At 50.9% G+C, this 17,127-nt stretch overlaps 1 protein-coding gene across 1 annotated transcript in view; it reads left to right on the top strand.

Moving 5' to 3' along the window:
- Nucleotides 1-17,127, top strand: part of CCND3 (cyclin D3) — a 77,079-nt gene continuing 59,952 nt past the window's right edge. Inside the window, exon 1 of the mRNA XM_032463068.1 lies at nt 1-232. The gene's annotated coding sequence lies outside the window, so the exon portion shown is untranslated. The remainder of the gene's footprint in view (nt 233-17,127) is intronic.

Here is a 17,127-nt window from a genome sequence, read left to right as displayed (position 1 = left end):
CACTTCCTGCCCAGCTTTAAACTCGGGATTGGCGGCGCGGCGCAGACTTTGTAAACACGTCGTGCCTGTGGCTGTGGAGACTGGTTCTGTTTGGACGCCTGGGGGAGGGGCGCGTGCCCCTCCGCGAGGCTGGAGGTGGCGACCCCCCTCCTCTCCAGGACAGAGGCCAGAAGAGGCGAGAGAGAGTGTCTCCGGCTACAGTCGGTGCTCCGGGGGCTCACCTGCCAAGGAGGTAGGCTTGAGGGCTGGAGAAGCTGAGATACATGGTGTCAGCATCTCTTCGTGTGGCTGGACACCCGGACTTGGGGTCAGAGGTGGGTGGGTTAAGGAGGTCACCGCCCCCTCATCATCTCCCTGTTGTCCTTCCAAGATTGGCTCACTTTCTCTCTGAGTTGCACGTGGCTGAAGGGCAGAGAAGCCCCCCAAAGCCTTAAGATTTCTGTATGTCTACACAGTCCCCCTCCAAGCTGACCTGGAAGCCCAGTGACTTCACTAGGCTGTCTGCCATGGTTCTTCTCGTATCTCAGAGATCAGGGTGGGAGGCAGTAGGAGGGCAGAACCAGTGTGGGCAGGGAGCCTTGGGGTCCTCCTGTCAGCCAGGGCCGAGGAGGGAGTCCAAAAGACTGGACTGGAGGAGGGACTTCTCAGTGGTGGTCCCTCTGGTGCTGATGGGTGTACAAATGATGGCCTTAGCCTTTTCTGTGTCTTTTAATGTGTCAACAAGAGGACTAACTGAAGAAATTGGTTGCTGTTACTAAGGGAGCATTAATGTATGCGTTTGCAAACATTGATTGAGAACCTGCTTTATGTCTAGGATTGTATGGGATGCTGAGGGTGCAATGATGTTATTCCTCCACAGAGTTCTGATGTGGGTGATAGAATAACAGAGATAAGGTGCCAAGTTGGGGTGTCTGGAAAGGCTTCAGAGAGAAGAGGACGTTTGAGTTGGGTTCTGGATGATGAATAGTCACCAGGCAGAGAAGTGGTGGGAAGTCTTTGTGGGCACTTACTCATAATACAGAGCTGGAGTGAACCCTGCCTGTGGTGTTGCGCATTGGAATACAATGGGGACCCAGAAGCAGTTCTGCTCTCTTTAACTCATTGTCTAGACAGAAGAAATGGGAATGAACAGGGTGGGTTCAGGGAAAGGCACATTTCTGGGCTGATACCTCAAAACCCAGAAATTCCCAGCTAGGTGCGGCTGGGAGAGTCTACCTGGGGGTGACGTGACAGTTCACACAGTCTTAGGGCACTCACTCCCCATCCCTGGTTGCTAGGACTGTTTTCTCTAACAAATCCTTGCTCTGTGCCCCATACCTCAATTCTCTTTTGGACCTGACATGAGTGAAAAGAACTGGACCTCCCATTGCTTTCCTGCAGCTTCTTTTGCTCTTTCAGTTCCCAGGCTCACTTGAGAGATGGCTGACACAAGAGTTTGTGAATTCACTCAGCACCTGTCTGCTGTGACCGCCCTGTCTGCACAGACTAAAAAACATTGGGGACATAACAGTAAATTAATCAGTAATAAACTCCCCTGGACTTTAGAATTGAAAGCATCTCTGAGAATCCCAGCAAGATCCTAGTCTCTGTCCAGTCCTTGAGACCATGACCTCCGTGGTCCCAAATGCCTTCTCTCCATTTCCTTCCTTCAAGGGTTCAGAATACTGGCTGAGGCTTATCTAGTACTGTCAGTACTCGTCTAAATGTTTTAAGTATAGGGTCTCATTTAATCCTCCTAACAGTCCTGTGAGGTAAGCATTAGGATTATCTCCATTTTGTAGATGAGGAAACTCAGGCACAGAGCTGATACTTTTCCTAAAGAGGACACCAGAAATAAATGGCAGCATTGGGATTTAAACCCAGGTCACTTGACTTGGGAGGCCCTGTTCCTAACCATTAGGCTAGCCTGCCTCCTTGACTGACCACATGGAGTGCACACTTGAGTCAGACTTAGGGGTTTCTGAAAGGGAGTCCGTGGTCTTGTATCTTGGGTGATACAGAGGAGCGCATCTGTTAGCTGAGCACGGGCGCTGGTGCTGTTTACAGGGAGCCCCAGAAGGCCTGCAGCAAGGTTGTGGGGACCACACGGAGCTGGTACCCTTTCCTAATGGCCCTGTGTGTGTATGTGTGTGCGTGTTTTTTCCTGAGTAAGCCTCCCTCACCAGGAGGAACAAACCAAGGTTTGACACAAGAAAGATGCATGGAGGTGGTGTGCCAGAATCTGGGGAGATGGGAAGTCAGGATCCACCTTTTGTTGGGAGTCTTTAAGAAGAGCAGAGACCATCATATTCTAGGTTCTGAGGGGAACAATCCAGCCTGGTAGCTGAGTAAGGAAGATGGTTAGGGGGTGGAAGCAATCTTAAGATGCTCGCTCCTCTTCCCCATAGCTGCTGTATCCCAAAACTGCATCCCAAAGCTGCATCTGCGTATCCAACCCCATCCCTCCAGGCAGCCTGGGACCTTCCCTATGACGCCAGCCAGGCCATAGGGCGGAGGTTCTGTGGATTCCAGCCATTTCCTGAAACTCTAAGTTTCTTACCTGAGCCCTCCAAACAGATCTGGGGAGGCCCTGAGGCTGTCCCTCTCTGCCTGCAGTCAAACTGCCTCTAGTGACTGTCTTTGAGGGAGGGGTTTGTGTTGGGTGGAATGGGTGTTGATGCTGGGAGTTGAGGCTGAGGGTAAGCAGGACGTGAAGGCCAGAACTGTTCAGATCTCCAGGCTACTCCTCCCCGACACACACCCCTCAAAGGGTGGGGTGCGATGGAGGCCTTGGCAGCCCCAGCCCCCTGCCCCAGGCGCCCCACTCTTCGAGAACAGGTTGTTCTCTTGAGAAACCACAAGAGGAAGTTTAGGGAGGGTTGGGGGTGGGGAAAGTTCTGGGGCTCCTGCCAAGTTTCCCTTTCTCTGCTGAGTGGTAGGTGTGTTTATTTTGGTGTGTTTTTCTTGCCCTCAAAGACATTTAAATTTTAAACCCTCTGAGTTTCAAAGAGCTGTCAAGACCTGCCCCATTCCAGTGTGTGCAGTGTGTGGGTGTGTTGGGGGAGTCAGAGACACCCCTGGAAGTGGGACCACAACATGGTACTCATTTGTTGGATTTCGTGTGGGATTCGTGCTGGTTGAGGAAAGGCTGGCTGACTCCATAAAGTCTCTTTTTCTCTGTCTCTCTGCCCTTTCACCTTTCTCTTCCCCAAAGCACTTCCACAGCCCCAAACTCAAGAAAATGTGGTTATAACGGCCACTTAGGAGCTGAATGATGTGGCCAGGAGCTGCCCTAAGTGTTCTACCTGCCTTATCTCATTTAATATTCACCGTAACTCCTGGTAGTAAATGACTCTGCCCCAGTTTACAGATTAAGAAACTGAAGCCCAGAAAGGCTAAGAAACTTGCCTGAGGTTACACAGCTAGTAAGTGGCAGAGCCCAGATTTGAACACTTGTCTGTCTGACTTCAGGGCCTGTGCTCCTGAGGTCTGTTTAACCCCCAAAGCAGGACATCGACTTCCCCAGCATACTAGACCCTGCACAATAGGAGGCTGAGCTCCAGAGAGATTTTAATAATGGTGCTGCTAGTGTGGGGCGGCGGGGCGCTTGGGTATAGACTTGGAAGGGATTCCTTGGAAGTTAATATATTTAAAAAGGATAAGTGAGGGAAGGGAAGATGCAGTGGGTGAAAAGTTGAGGTCAAACTCTGGAAGTTTGAAGCAAAGGGGGAGACGATTTAAGAGGAATATTTTAGATGTGTTCAAACATTTGAAAGGTTGCATTTGGAAGACCTCAGATAGGGGACTGGTCGAGGCAGATTTTCAAAAAGCATAAAGACTATCTAGAAAATTTAATTGCCTAATCCGCTTCTGCAGAAGTGAGTTCCTCGTCTAGAGGAGTCTAGAGTATGTGCTTAGGAGGGGCTCCTGCAACTCTAAGCCCTCAAAGCCCCTTCCACCTCTAAGCCTCCCACCCGATTACATCCACTTCCCCCTTCCGCTGGGTCTCTGTTCCCTGGCTCCCTGACCCGTGGTGTTACCCATCTGTCCACCAGGTGGGGCTGTTGCCCAGCATGTCACTCCAGGGGCAGCTTGATGCGGTAAGGAGCGCCCCCTGGTCCTTCAGCCACCAGCTGGTTTCCTGGGGCCTTTCCCCAACGCCATCTCCAGCTATCTACACACCAGGGCCCAGAGAGCCACATTTGATCCAGCACAGCCCCCATAAAATGCGCTCTCTGGTCTCCTTCAGGCTTAGGCCAGAACATGCAGGCCTCAACTCCTGGGCAGGCTCTCTTCTCCAAGTCAGGGATCCCCTCTCTCCCCTCCTCTTTCCCCTGGCCGACGTTCCTTTGCCCTGGAGGTAGAAGGACCCACGTTCAGGACAGAGGGCAAGACCAGCAGCCCTCACGGGCATGGCCTTTCGTAGCCTTCAAAGGCATGGCACCCATGTCATATCCTCTCCGTTAAGGTCCTCAAAAGCTGCACCTCTGGGAAACTTTTTGCCCTCAGCAGCTTGACCAGTTCTCCCACCCTCCTTCAGTCTCCCCCTGGGAGAGCCACTCCTAAGGAGAGAGAGCCTGGGCCCAGGCGATGTCCCTAGGAAGGCGGGGCAGGAGAGGGTTGCTTGGTGCCTTGTTTGTTGGCCCAGATCTGTTTCCTTAGACCTTTAGAAAGGCCCAGAACCACTGGGGCCCCAGGGACACAGCAGGTGGGGCTGCGCATGTGCTGGGACAGAGAGTGCAGTTATAATCACAAAAGCCCTGTGGCCAGAGAGCGCCATGGAGGCCAGGCCCAGTGAAAGAGGCCACAGCCAGCAGTGTTCCAAGCACTTAGGAACTCCGGTACCCCCACCCGGCCTACAACTGTGTGAGTTAGAACACGCCCGTTTTATAGAAGTGCAAACCAAGGCAGCGAGAGTTAAGCAGCTGGCTTCCATTCACACAGCTGGACAGTGGCTGAGCTGCAAGTCTGACGAGGCCATTTGGCTGTAAAGTTGGCACACGTGACCACTAGCCCACGCTCCCTCCCGTGGAGTGGCTGAGAGAGCCTGGGCTCCGTGCAGAAACCACCCTGTTTGAGTCCTAGCTCGGCTCCTTTCTGGCTGAGTGAAACTCAGTTTCCTGGCCTGTCAAGGAGGCATAACCCTGCCTCCCTGGGTCCTTGTGAGGGTTGATCGTGCTGAAACTCGTTGAATGCTTACAGTCTGCCAAGTGTGGCTTGTGTTCTCACAGCAGCTCTGTGAGGGAGGCACTGTCTTATGCCTTTATGGGCCAGGAAACTGAGGCACAGAGTGATTACACAGAGTAAGGGGCTGAGGCTTCAGGGCCCACCGTCTGCACTAGGCTTGGGAGATAATAAATGCCAAGTGCCAAGCACGTCATGCACCCTTATACGTGGTGCCTCTGTCACTGTATTGTTGTCATAGTCATCTCCAGACCGAGCTCCCTTGGCTGGCATGGGGGCTGTCCCCAAACAAGGCGGCAGCCCTGGTTTCTTTCCTCACCATCCCACCTACGACTTCATCTCATCATTTCTTCTAGAATAAAAATCGGCCCCCAAGTTCTGACCTGTGGTCAGACAGTTGGACAGAACACTTGAAATTGGGACTGGCCCAGAAATTCCCAGTTCTGGCCCCAGCTTCGCCTGCTCCAACTCTCCCTCCCTCCTGTTCTCTCTCTTCCCTCCGGGCTGCGCCTCCTGCCCCCTCCCCCGGCCCCCCCCCCCCCCCCCCCCGAGTTCTGGGAAAGGAAGCGGGAGCAGGGCCTCCGACAGATGCAGACCCTGGGCTCCAACTTGGGCTCTAGCTGGAGGTGTTAGAGGCTGTGGGAGGAGGAGAGGGCTGGTGGAGGAGGGTGGAGGGTGGAGGGTGGGAGGAGGGGGCACAGCTGGCCCCCCAGGCTGCCTGTCCCCAGGGAGGCATCTGTCTGTTCTTCACAGACTCTCTGTCCTAAGCTCCGGTTTATTAAGCTGACTCTGCTGCGTGCTGAGGAATCAGCTCTAATAAGACCCCGGGGAGGATTTCCTCCTCTCTGGCAAGTGGATCTTACAAGCTGTCTTTGAATCATGGAAGGAAGAATGCTTGTCCTCTCAGCGCCGAGCGGGCCCTCTGCAGTCACGGCTGCTTTTTCCTTTCCTTACAGCCCTGTTCCCTTTTCTCTAAGCGGGATCTACTGCAGAACCACAGATTGGAGACTCTTCAGAGGTGGAATCTATTTTCATCACAGTGAGAGGATCTTGGGGTTGTAAACTCTTTAGATGTACCAGGTGGCTGTGCATAGACCAGGGCATAGAACATTCTAGTTTCACCCCAGTCCTCTCTGTTTTTTCTTTCCAGTCAGCTGGTACCTGCTGGTCTTAGGGACAGCCACCATCTTTTCTTAGAATTCTGCCTTTAGGACCAGGCAGAGCTTTTCCTCTCGGGTCCCTTGATCTCCAAGGAAACTGAGTCTTTTTCTGCCCAGGCCCAGCCCCTTGGGTTCTAGTTCAAAACTCTTTACAGCCACTGAACGTGAGCTTGGTGCCTCCTGGGTGGTCCTCAAAAGTCCTGCTTCTCCCCTGCTTCTCCTACCGCAGCTTCTGGGAGTCATTCTGGGTATTCCTTATAGGAATCTATCGTGTGGATTTTTTCCAAACCCTCTTCGCTTCCTGGGCATGTGGCTGTGAAGACATTGGGGGTACTAAGAACATATCTTTGCACAATGTTTCTGTGTGCCAGGGGCTGTTGGAAGTCCGAACAGTATTACATGTACCGTGTGTAAATAAGTGAGGTCATAATCAATATGCATGTTTCTCTACTCATGTCTCATTTATTCCTCACAAGAATCCCCTGAGGTTGCCTTATTTTGCAGATGAGGAAACTGAGGCACAGAGGTTATGTAACTTGCCCAAGGTCATACAGCCAGTCTGTTGAGAGCCTGGCAGGTGAGAATACTCTGTCCAGAGTCAGACTTTTCTTTTTTCCTTTTTTAAAACATTTTTGTATTGAGTTATAGTCATTCTACAATGTTGTGTCAAACTCCAGTGTAGAGCACAATTTTTCAGTTATACATGAACATACGTATATTCATTGTCACATTTCTTTTCGCTGCAGTCAGACTTTTCATGCACACTGTGTGTGCGCGCGTGCGTGCGTATGTACGTGTGCCCCCCCAGCAGGGGGAGTGTGAGGTGACATCAGGTTCCCTGTTGAGATGTCCTGAACACAGCATCAGGACGGGTAGAGCAGGCTGGTAGGCCCCTGAGCTGCCTCTGTGGGTGACGGTGTATCTGTGTGTGATGTGTGTGTCTCTGTGGAGGTGTGGTGGTGTGGATACATGTCCCCCAGGCAAGCCCAGGGCCTCCTCTATCCCTTAGTGCTCTTGGCTAGAGCTGCAGGGTTGTCCCCCAAGCCAAGCAAGGTGGAAGGGAGGGAGCAAGGAGGGCCCCGCCCTGCCCCAGCAGGCAAGTCAGGTGCTGCACCCTCCCCAGGAAGCAGGAGTGGGTGGTGGCAATGTGAGCTCTGCTAGGTGGGGCTGGGGCCCTGACCTTTCTGGGGAGCCTTGATGAATCAACGCAACCACAGCCGCCCTAACTGCGGCAGTGCTGCAAACAAGCTTTTCCTTCGTCCTCCCCCCTCCCCGCCCCATGCTCATTTTCCTCTCCGTTTCTCTCCCCGAGTCTCAGGCTTTGGCAAGGGTGTGGCACCAGAGCAGCGGCTGCGGGCACACCTCTGGCGTTGGTGGTTAATATGGGTCCTAGTGCTGGACCTGCAACCTTCACCTTCAAGATACTCCATCCCAAAATGGGCAGCAACCCCACCTGGGGTGGAGGCCTGGTACCCTGCCCAGAGGACAGGACAGCACGGTGTAGGGCTCATGGGCTCACCCACCTGGTGTATGCCTCCAACAACATCGATAAGTCTCAGAGGTCTTGTCCATTCCTCATTTACAGTAGAGCTACATTTTATACCATGTTGGGTTTAAAGTCAGTGTGAAAACAAAACACACATCAACATTACTTTTAAAGTCCCCTTAAACAGCTCATAAAGCACAGTATGTGTAGTTTGGGCATTGTCTCCCATCTCTAAGAATCTCTAGCATAGCCAGTTTTCACTGGAACAGATGGCCGGGTCTTTGGTTGAACATCGTGCTGAGTTTGGGATAGGAGCCCACATTGTATGAACAATAGGTAGGTTTCTGCAGCTGGCTGGCATCTCCTGCAGTAGATATGACTGAATTTGTGACACTTTAATGTGCACATTTAAGAATTCAGTATGCATGTGCTCGTGGGCTCTTATGGTCTTCCTGGGCTGCGAGAAAGGTTTGAGTGGCAGTGCTGCCGGAATCTGGAGGAAGGAGCAGTTGCTCGTGGATGGATTAACCAGGAATTTCTCCTCAGAGGTGCCATTTGAGAAAATGAAAGAGGAGTGCACTTGATGCAAAAATATTCAGGAGCAATCTTAAATGGTGGTTGCCCTCGTGTCTTGTTACTTTTCTGACTTTCTGAGTTTTTTACTGAAAGCCGTATTATAGAAATAATCATTTTTCAATTCTTATTTCAATGGTGATTCTTAGGCTTATTTATTCTTTATATTATTATTATTTTAAATTTTTTATAATGCAAACTGCATTTATTTATTTATATTTTTATTGCGTTATAGTCAGTATACAATGTTGTGTCCATTTCTGGTATACAGCACAATTTTTCAGTCATTTTATATTATTATTGATGCTAAAATGATTCATGGCTGTTTCTATAATCAGTTATTTCTCTAACAATGATTATTCTTCATATGACCACTTCTTGTTTTTTAAATGGTTTTAAAAACTCCAGCAACACACTGGGGCAGGGAAGTAAAACCTGAGTGCGGGGAGAGGGCTGGGGCATTCCGAAGACCCTGTGTCTGCTTAAACTGACATGTCGGATCTAAGGCAGCAGCTCTCAAACTTTCTGGCCTCAGGACCACATTACACCTTGAAAAATTATTGAGGATCCCAGAGAGCTTTTGTTTTTGAAAATTGTAGCTACTGACGTTTACTTTCTAATAAGAACTATGAAATGAGAAATTTTAAAAAGACTTATTAATTCCTTTAAAGTAACAATAAAAATGTATTGCACGTTAATAGCATCATAATTTTTATAAAATGATAACTGCGTTTTCCAAAACAAAAAATATTAGCAGTGTGGCCTTGTTTTACATTTTTTGCAAATCTCTTTAATGCCTGGCTTCATAGAAGACAGCTGGATTCTCATATCTGCTTCTGCTTCAGTCTGTTGCAATATGTTGTTTTGGTTGATGTGTATAAAGAAAATCAGGCCCCACACTGATATGTGGTTGGGAAGGCAGGACCTTGCAGACTGGTCTAGGGGATGGCTGGCTTAGTGGGACATAGAGCTAGAAACTTTGGGGCAGTGGTGGAGAAGCCAAGCCAACAGTGTTGGGTTGGAGTGTTTGAACTTACATGGCAGGTCATGAGGAGCCATTGAGGGCTTTTGAGCAAAGAAGTGACATGATCAGAACTGATTTCTAGGATGGTAGACAAGAAAGAGTCTACACAGAAGAAAAAGGATGGAAACTAGGGTGATGAAGTAGAAATGGAAACGAGGGGGTGATTTGGCAAAATGTTTTCAAGGTAGCAGCAATAAAACTTGGTAGTTATTTGGGAGGAAGGTGTGAAGAGTCATCTACCTTGTGAAACTGCTCAGCCCTTCCCCTGTTAGGCGCCATGCCTACTTCTAAGATGAAGGATGTTGCCATATGTTGGAGTTTGCTGCTTGTTCGCCTTCTTTCCTACTAGGCTACAGTAGGTGGTTGGTAAATGAATGGAGGAGAACGCAAGGACTACCCCACGATATTTCAGCCTGGGTGAGTTGGTGCCATTAACAGAAATTTGAAGACCAGGAGGAAAAGATGTCCATTATCATTAAGTATCATCAAATAAAGGGTAGGAGGAGATGTCAAGCTATTAATAGAAAATAGTGGGTGGACCTTAAAATATACTTCTTGGCAAGGAAGTACTTTTTCCTAGGTACTAAAGATTTGGGGAGGAATATAAAAAACATCTAGGAGAGATTGCTCTTTATTGTACTTTGTTCTCAGGAACTCAAGTTCAGTTAGGGCAATGTTTTCATTTTAACTCATTTCATACACACGCCTACAAATACACATATACGTGTGTATACATACAACAAACAAGTTTCACTCACTAGATAGTGTTTACCCTTATTCCAGGTGATGTGCTTTTGATATTTTCTTTTTCATCCTGTTGTTTCATATTTTAAAATTGCTGGTCAAGATTAGCTTCATGATTTCATGACCCAGTAAAGCATCCTGACTTGCAAATTGAAAAAATACTAAGTTGATGAGGTATCAGTTAGTTTTTTTAAGGTTCTGTTAGCAACAGAAACAGATTGCCTGATATAAGGCAAAAGGAACTTATCGGAAGAAAGTTAGTAACCCATGGACTTACCAGAAAGGCTGGAAATTTTGGAAATGGGCAGTAACTGACAAAGTGCCTGAGGGCTGGGCAGAAGGACAGACCAGTCACCTCTGTCTGGCCAGGTCTGGTGGCAATGGACCGACCCACCCCTCCAGTTTCCATGGTGCAGATCAGGCAGGCTGGCTCCTGGATTTGCAGCAGCGGAGAGGTAACTTCCCAACAGTGCTGTTGGGAAGGGGGCTGTATGTTCAGTAGCCAAAAAGAATAGTCTACGGAAGGTAACACAATGTAGGCACATGAAAGGACATCTAATGGTGAGCGGTGCCCCAAACGATAGTGGATCTGAGTGGGCGTGTTCTTGCCTGCTGGTGGCCTTGCCATGTGGTAAATTCTCCCTTCAGAAAGCAGTTTGGCTAAAGGTATCAAAATCAAATGCTTCCCAAAAATTCTGACCCTCTGCCTTCATAAGCCCACTTCCCAGGCTCTACCCTAACTTGATTCTAAATGTGCAAAAAATTTTGTCCATGATGATTTTCATCAGAGTGTTATTATGTACAGTGACCACAATTTGGAGCAATTGAAGTGCCTCCCAGTAGAGCATGGTTAAGCAACGTATACTATATCTATTAAATGGAATATAAGGTAGCCATTAGAAATGTCAATTGCAAAAAATTGATATCACCGAAGTTACCTATATATTAGGGAAAAAAAATCAGGATACAAAATTGTACTTGAAGTGTATTTACAACTACACATTTTATACACACACACAGACAAAAGACTGGAAGAAAATACATCAAGATGTTAGCAGCAGTTTTTTTTTTGTGCAGTAGAACTATGGGTGATTTTTTCTTTACTTTTTCCCCCTTTTCTAAATGTTCCAGTTCTGTAATAATGAGAGAAATGCAAAACAAGTCATGAGTTGTGTTTTCATAAGTATATAGAAAAACAGTCTTTTTGTTTTCATAGCATCTCATTGGAGACAGTAGGTGCCAAGTAAAAAGTTGGCGTGAGGAGTACAGTGTGACAGCCCAGAGGAGGGCCTGGTGTGACCTAGGAGGTGACAGCTGCCACTGCGTCAAGCTACCAGCTAAGCCAGGACTATCTGTCTACCCTTCAAGTCCTGCAGCACCAATAAAGCTGAAATATCCCGGCAACTCTGGGGGACAAGTCAGGTTGTCATGGCTGTTGGGGGTGGGTCTGACATGTGATGACTCATTTTCAAGACCCAGCTACCCAGGGATGGGCACAGAGGGGGTCTGAAGTAGTGAGCAGGCATTTCTTTGGAGGGCCTGCTTCCTCCTTGTCCCTTTTAGCCCCTTGGAGCATCAGGAAACGAAGGTGGGGAGAGCAGAGAGCAGGACTGCATCCCACAGTATCTGCCTTCTGCAGCTCAGCAACAGGGAAGGAGGTGGAGTCTGGATTGAGCCCCAAGATAAGGAATATGCAGCAGCTGACAGAGAAGATCAAAATAAACAGCTGTGCCCCCAGGAGGATGAACTCCGCATTCCATTCTCTGACCCCACCCCCAATTCCCACTTCTCCCGAGTGCCTCCCCCCACCCCCACACATGCACACTCAGCATCCCCATCAGAGAGAAGGGCCTCCCCTCAGCCTTGGCTCAGGTCCCTTAGAACCTTCCCACACCCGCCTGCTGCCTTCACTGGAGGCTCCGGGGCCGCTCTCCAGCTGTCTGGAAGGGAGTGAGTGCTCTGGACAGGTGGCCGGAGGCGGATGGAGAGGAGCCTCATCCAGGGCCAGGCTCCACCTGCCAGACCAGGCCACCCTCAGACTCACACGTGGGCTACTCCAGGAAGGCCAGGGACAGAAGAGGGACGGTGGTGGTGGTGGTGGCGAGTCTGGGGAAGCTGAGGCAGGACCTGGGGCAGTGTGGAGCAGATGTGAGGAGGATGTGGAGTGGTCCTGGTGGCCGGGTCTGCAAACATCTGGTTCTCACCGTGGGTGGGCCCAGCCCTCCGGGAGCTCACAGTCCAATAGGGGCGACAGACAGCAGGTACCAGATGTGCCTCCTGAGGTGGTCACTGCTCACCACAGTGCCTAGGGGTGCTCCCCAGCTCCGCAGAACCCCCTGTAAGGCTCCCTGTCTCCTGAGGGTTCAAGTCACTGCCTCAGATGCCCCACGCTACTTTCTAGACGTGCTAACCTGGGATTTAAAATCGAGCAGATAGAAGGGGCAGGTATCTCTCTCCTAGAGCTGGGCTGACCCCTCAGGCCCCTGGGAGTGGTCATTAATACCCTTTTTCTTTTTCTTTTTCATTCTTTTAATTGAAGTGTAGTCAGTTCACAATGTTGCATCAATTTCTGGCTTACAGCATGTTTCAGTCATACATGTACATACATATATTCCTTCTCGCATTCTTTTTCATTATAGGTTGCTATAAGATATTGAATATAGTTCCCTGTGCTCTGCAGTAGAACCTTGTTTATCTATTTTATATGTAGTAGTTAGTATCTGCAAATCTCGAACTCCCAATTTGTCCCTTCCCACTCCCTTTCCCCGTGGTAACCATAAGTTTGTTTTCTGTCTGTGAATCTGTTTCTGTTTTGTAAATAAGTTCATTTGTGTCTTTTTTTTAGATTCCACATATAAGTGATATCATATGAATACCTATCTTCTGTGTCACCCCCATTCCAGTTCCAACCTGAACAGCAAGACTCAGCTAGACGTGGGCACTGAGGGGCTTCAGGGCAGCTCTGGGTCCTACCATGTAGTACTTCCGTGTCCCAAAGATGTAGGACAAAACTCTGGACGTAACTCCTACACTCCTGAATGTGTACGTGGCTTCTGTCCTCACCTACGGAGGATCAAAACCAGGGGGCAGATGGGTCAGGGTTTGCCTTGATGTTCGTCGGGCGCCTTTGCGCTTGGTGGGAGGATTGTTGAAAGAGGAAAGTGGTGGTAAGCTCCCAAGCCCAGGTAGTGGACGGCACCCCCACCCACCCCAGTGCCCACGGAGGGTGTGTGTGGGGGGAGTGTCTCACGACCCTCTCAGTCCCTAATTGCAGGCAACCTGGCAGGGTCCCACATCACTGTACTTAAATGACTCCCCAGGAGTCCCAAGGCCCTCTGACATCTCCACATGTCCAGTGGAATGCTGGGCACCTCCTCCCTTGCAGAGCCACCCCCAGCCAGGAGACTCAGTGAATGCTTGCTCATAGTAGCCAGCACCGACTACGGAATTTGTAGAGCCCCTTGTTGGAAAAGTATTAAGGATTTCAAGATGGTGGCAACAGAGCATTAAACCAAGGGTGGAACCCTTCTGAGCACGGGGCTCCGTGTCCCTGCACAGGTCACATGCCCAGAATGCCAGCCCTGAGGGTCGCTAACATTCATAGAACCCTTGCTGTAATGCCAGACCCTCAGCTCAACCGCACGTGATCTCATCCCTGCCTCTGGGCCACCTCATTATCCCTATTGTGCAGACGAGGAAGTTGAAGGCTTAGACAGCCACATGGCTTGCTGAGGTCACCAGCTCTTAAGGGCTAAGAGTGGGGGACAGAACCCAGTCTGTCGGTCTACAGAGGCCGGGCTCTTAAGCACCCCGGGGCGCTCCAGCCCATGGGGGAGGGTGGTTGCTGGGCAAGGCAGCTGCGTCCTGTCCCCTTCTTCTGTCCTATCAGGGGCAGGAAGGAAGATGAGGCAAGAAACAGCAGCTGACGGTGCAGCAACAATGGCAGTGGTGGTGAGGGTGGCCGACCCTGACAGAAGTGCTGGGTGGAGACGGGGTGAGATGGGCCCCAGGCCGGGGTGAGCTGGAGGCAGCTGATAGACACCACAGCTGGGCCCTCCACCCTCTTGCCCAACGTGGGCATTGCTGAGCCCTTTCCTCTCCTCTCCCCTCATCACCTCCAGCTCTGCCTTTCTCTTCCTCTTTATGGCCAAGGTCTCTTCTCCCCCGCTCTCTCCTTCACCCCCTTTCCAGCCCCCCTCCCCTGGGGAGGTGACTCGGGGCTCTCCTCCAGCTGTATTCTCGATATTCCCACGTTACTCACCGTAGTAGTAACAGCCATGGTTTTGTGAGCACCTACTGTGTGCCAGGCATGCTGCTGGGACCTGACAGATCTAGAAACTTGACTTCCTCCACAAACCCGTAAACAATTATCATGAGCCACAGTTTATAAAGGAAGAAACCAAGGCTCAGAGAGGCCAAGAGATTTGTCCAGGGTTACCCAGCTGCTAAGTGGTCAAGAGGAGATAGGTGCTCAGATCTGAAGCCTACACCTTTTCTGCCTGCCGCCTCCCCCCCGCCCCCATCACTGCTTTCCCCATAGGACGGGGTTGGCCTGAGGAGGTGAGCATGGAAGAGCCTTTTCTCCCAAAGGAGGTGAAGAGTTTGAGAAATAGTCAACTTGAGGGAAGAATACATTGCGTACTGTGAGGGAGGGGGACACTCGTCTCCTTTGCATTCGCTGGGGTGGGTTCCAGAAGGTCTTACCTACCCGCAAGGCCCTCTCTAACACTTGGGAAGGCAGATCTGGTGGGGTGAGGTGACAGGGAACCGAAGGGCCGAGGACACGGATGAGGAGGACATGGATTTCTTTCTGGCACCAAAGAATGGGTTGTGATGGGTGTTGGGAGAGGTTAGACTGCTGTCACAGAGACCCAAAACTCAGACGCCTAAACAAATGGAACTTTCTCACATATGAGTCTGGGTAGGCAGTTGGACCCCTGAACAGGGTTGAGGACCCACATGCCTCCCAAGCTGTTGCTTGTCCGTGCCCCCCAACACTGAAGACAGCACACCACGACATTCCCTGGGTCCATGACCCTGCCAGTGGGAAGGGAGACAAGGGAAGGAGGGGGCACTACCCTTCCTTTGCAGGACTTGACCCCAAAATTACCAGATCACTTATCCCTTTGGCCGAAAGTTGGTCACCTGCCACATTTTGCTGCAAGGGAGTTTGGGGATCATATCTAAGGAGCTTCTAGTACGAAAGGTATGAGGAGGGGAAATGGATGCTGGGGAGCAGTTAGGAACCTTTGCCCCAGAATCTTGATGGGCGAGGCCCCAGAGATCCTGTGTCACATCCATGAGGACGGCCTTTCTCTGTGGAGCCTCTGAGAGAAGGGTTCTCAGCTGGACTTCTCTCTGGGGGAGGCCTGAGGCAGGGGATGCTGGCTCTGCCCTGGACTGCCTCATCTCTGGTCAAAGTAGAGGGTTCGATTCTCCCTGGCCCTGGCCAGAAGCCCCTTGGAGTTCCTCATAGAGTCCTTGTCCAGGAGCCCTGTAGGACCTGCCCCTTTGGGAGGCCTTGCTCTTCTCAGGTGGGGTGAAGAAGGGGCATGTTCCCACCCCTCAGTGATCAGATGTAATCATCTCAAGCATTAGGAGAAGGAGAGTTCCAGGGCCCTCAGGGCCAAGTCTCAGTCTCAGAGACAGAAAGTGCAGAGTTGAGGCAGGAGGTTGAGTTTGTCCAACATGCAGGGAACGGTTTCCCTCTCTGGAGATAGGAGTCTCTAGGTGGCTGGATGCCAACAGGCAGTCTTCTGGGCCCATTGTTCATTCCTTCTTTCATTCATTTGCTCATTCATTCATCCATTCAGTGTCTGTGTGAGCAGGGACCATGGATGCCCCAGGCACTGTGTTCAGTGTGGATGAAAGAGACAAGAACAAGGCAGACCCAACCCCTTACCTTATGGAGCTTATGAGCCCTCAGTTTCCCCTGTCCCCTTTCTGCCTCCTGGTAGAGAACAGACCAGGCCATCGCAGCCATGCTTGTGGCTCAGAGCTCAAAAGGCCCGAATGGAGCCCCTGAGAGCACGTGGCAGGCCCTCACCTGAGTGCTGGGGGCCCGCTGTCCTGGGGCGGCTGGGGCGGGGTGGGTGTGGGTGCCAGTGGGGAGGGGGCGGAACAGGCATTGGAGATAAGGTTTCACTTCCCTCTCACATACCAGGCGTGGAATCTGCTTTTTTCTCAGTTGGCAAGGTTTGTGACTTTTCTTTTGAGCTTAGAGGACATGTCCTCTCACAGCCCCTCATCCACCCTGGCTGTCCCTCCTGGGCTCCGACCCCCGACCCCTCCCTCCTATTACCTGTGGCCCCAGGTCACCAGCTGCATCTCTGGGCTCCAGGAAAGAGAGCGGTGTGGGAGGTGGAAATCTGTGTGGGGACACTTCCTCTGTGGGGCCTCTGGTCTCTGAGGCTCCTCTCTGGGCCCCCGTAGGCCCTGTAGTCCTCAGCGCCAGTCTGGGAAGAGGCAGCTGGCCTATGCCTTCTCCGAGAGCCATGCTGGCTCCCTGCTTCCTCTCACTGCACATCCCAGACCCTCTGTCTCCCTGCTCAGCTTGGCTTCCCTCACCTTATTCCCTGAGGCGTGCCCGGACCCCTCAGTGGCCTCCCAGTGTCACTTCATGCTCTCTTGCTACGGAGTGGGGCCACTGGCATGGAAGAGGGAGGGCTGAGAGCCGCATGAGAAAGTCTGCCTTGCCTTTCATGTCACAGCAAGTGGCCTGAACCCCTCGTCTCTCCCATCCCGTGGCTCTGTGCCCTGGGTGAGTTCTTAACCTCTCTGTGCCTCAGTGTCCTTATCTTTAAGTCGAGAATAATAATAGCACCTGCCTTACAGCGTCATTGGGAAGCTCCGTGTATGTGTGGTGCTCGGAACAGTGCCTGGCACAGAGCACGTGTCCAGCTGCTATTAAATACAGGTGTTTACTGTTATCATGAAAACACTGACAAAAGTTGGAGGCCCCAACACTGGTGTGTAAA

Source organism: Camelus ferus, chromosome 20 (assembly GCF_009834535.1).
Source record: "Camelus ferus isolate YT-003-E chromosome 20, BCGSAC_Cfer_1.0, whole genome shotgun sequence".
In the NCBI taxonomy this organism is placed as follows: Eukaryota; Metazoa; Chordata; class Mammalia; order Artiodactyla; family Camelidae; genus Camelus; species Camelus ferus.
This window is presented reverse-complemented; position numbering and strand designations above follow the sequence as displayed.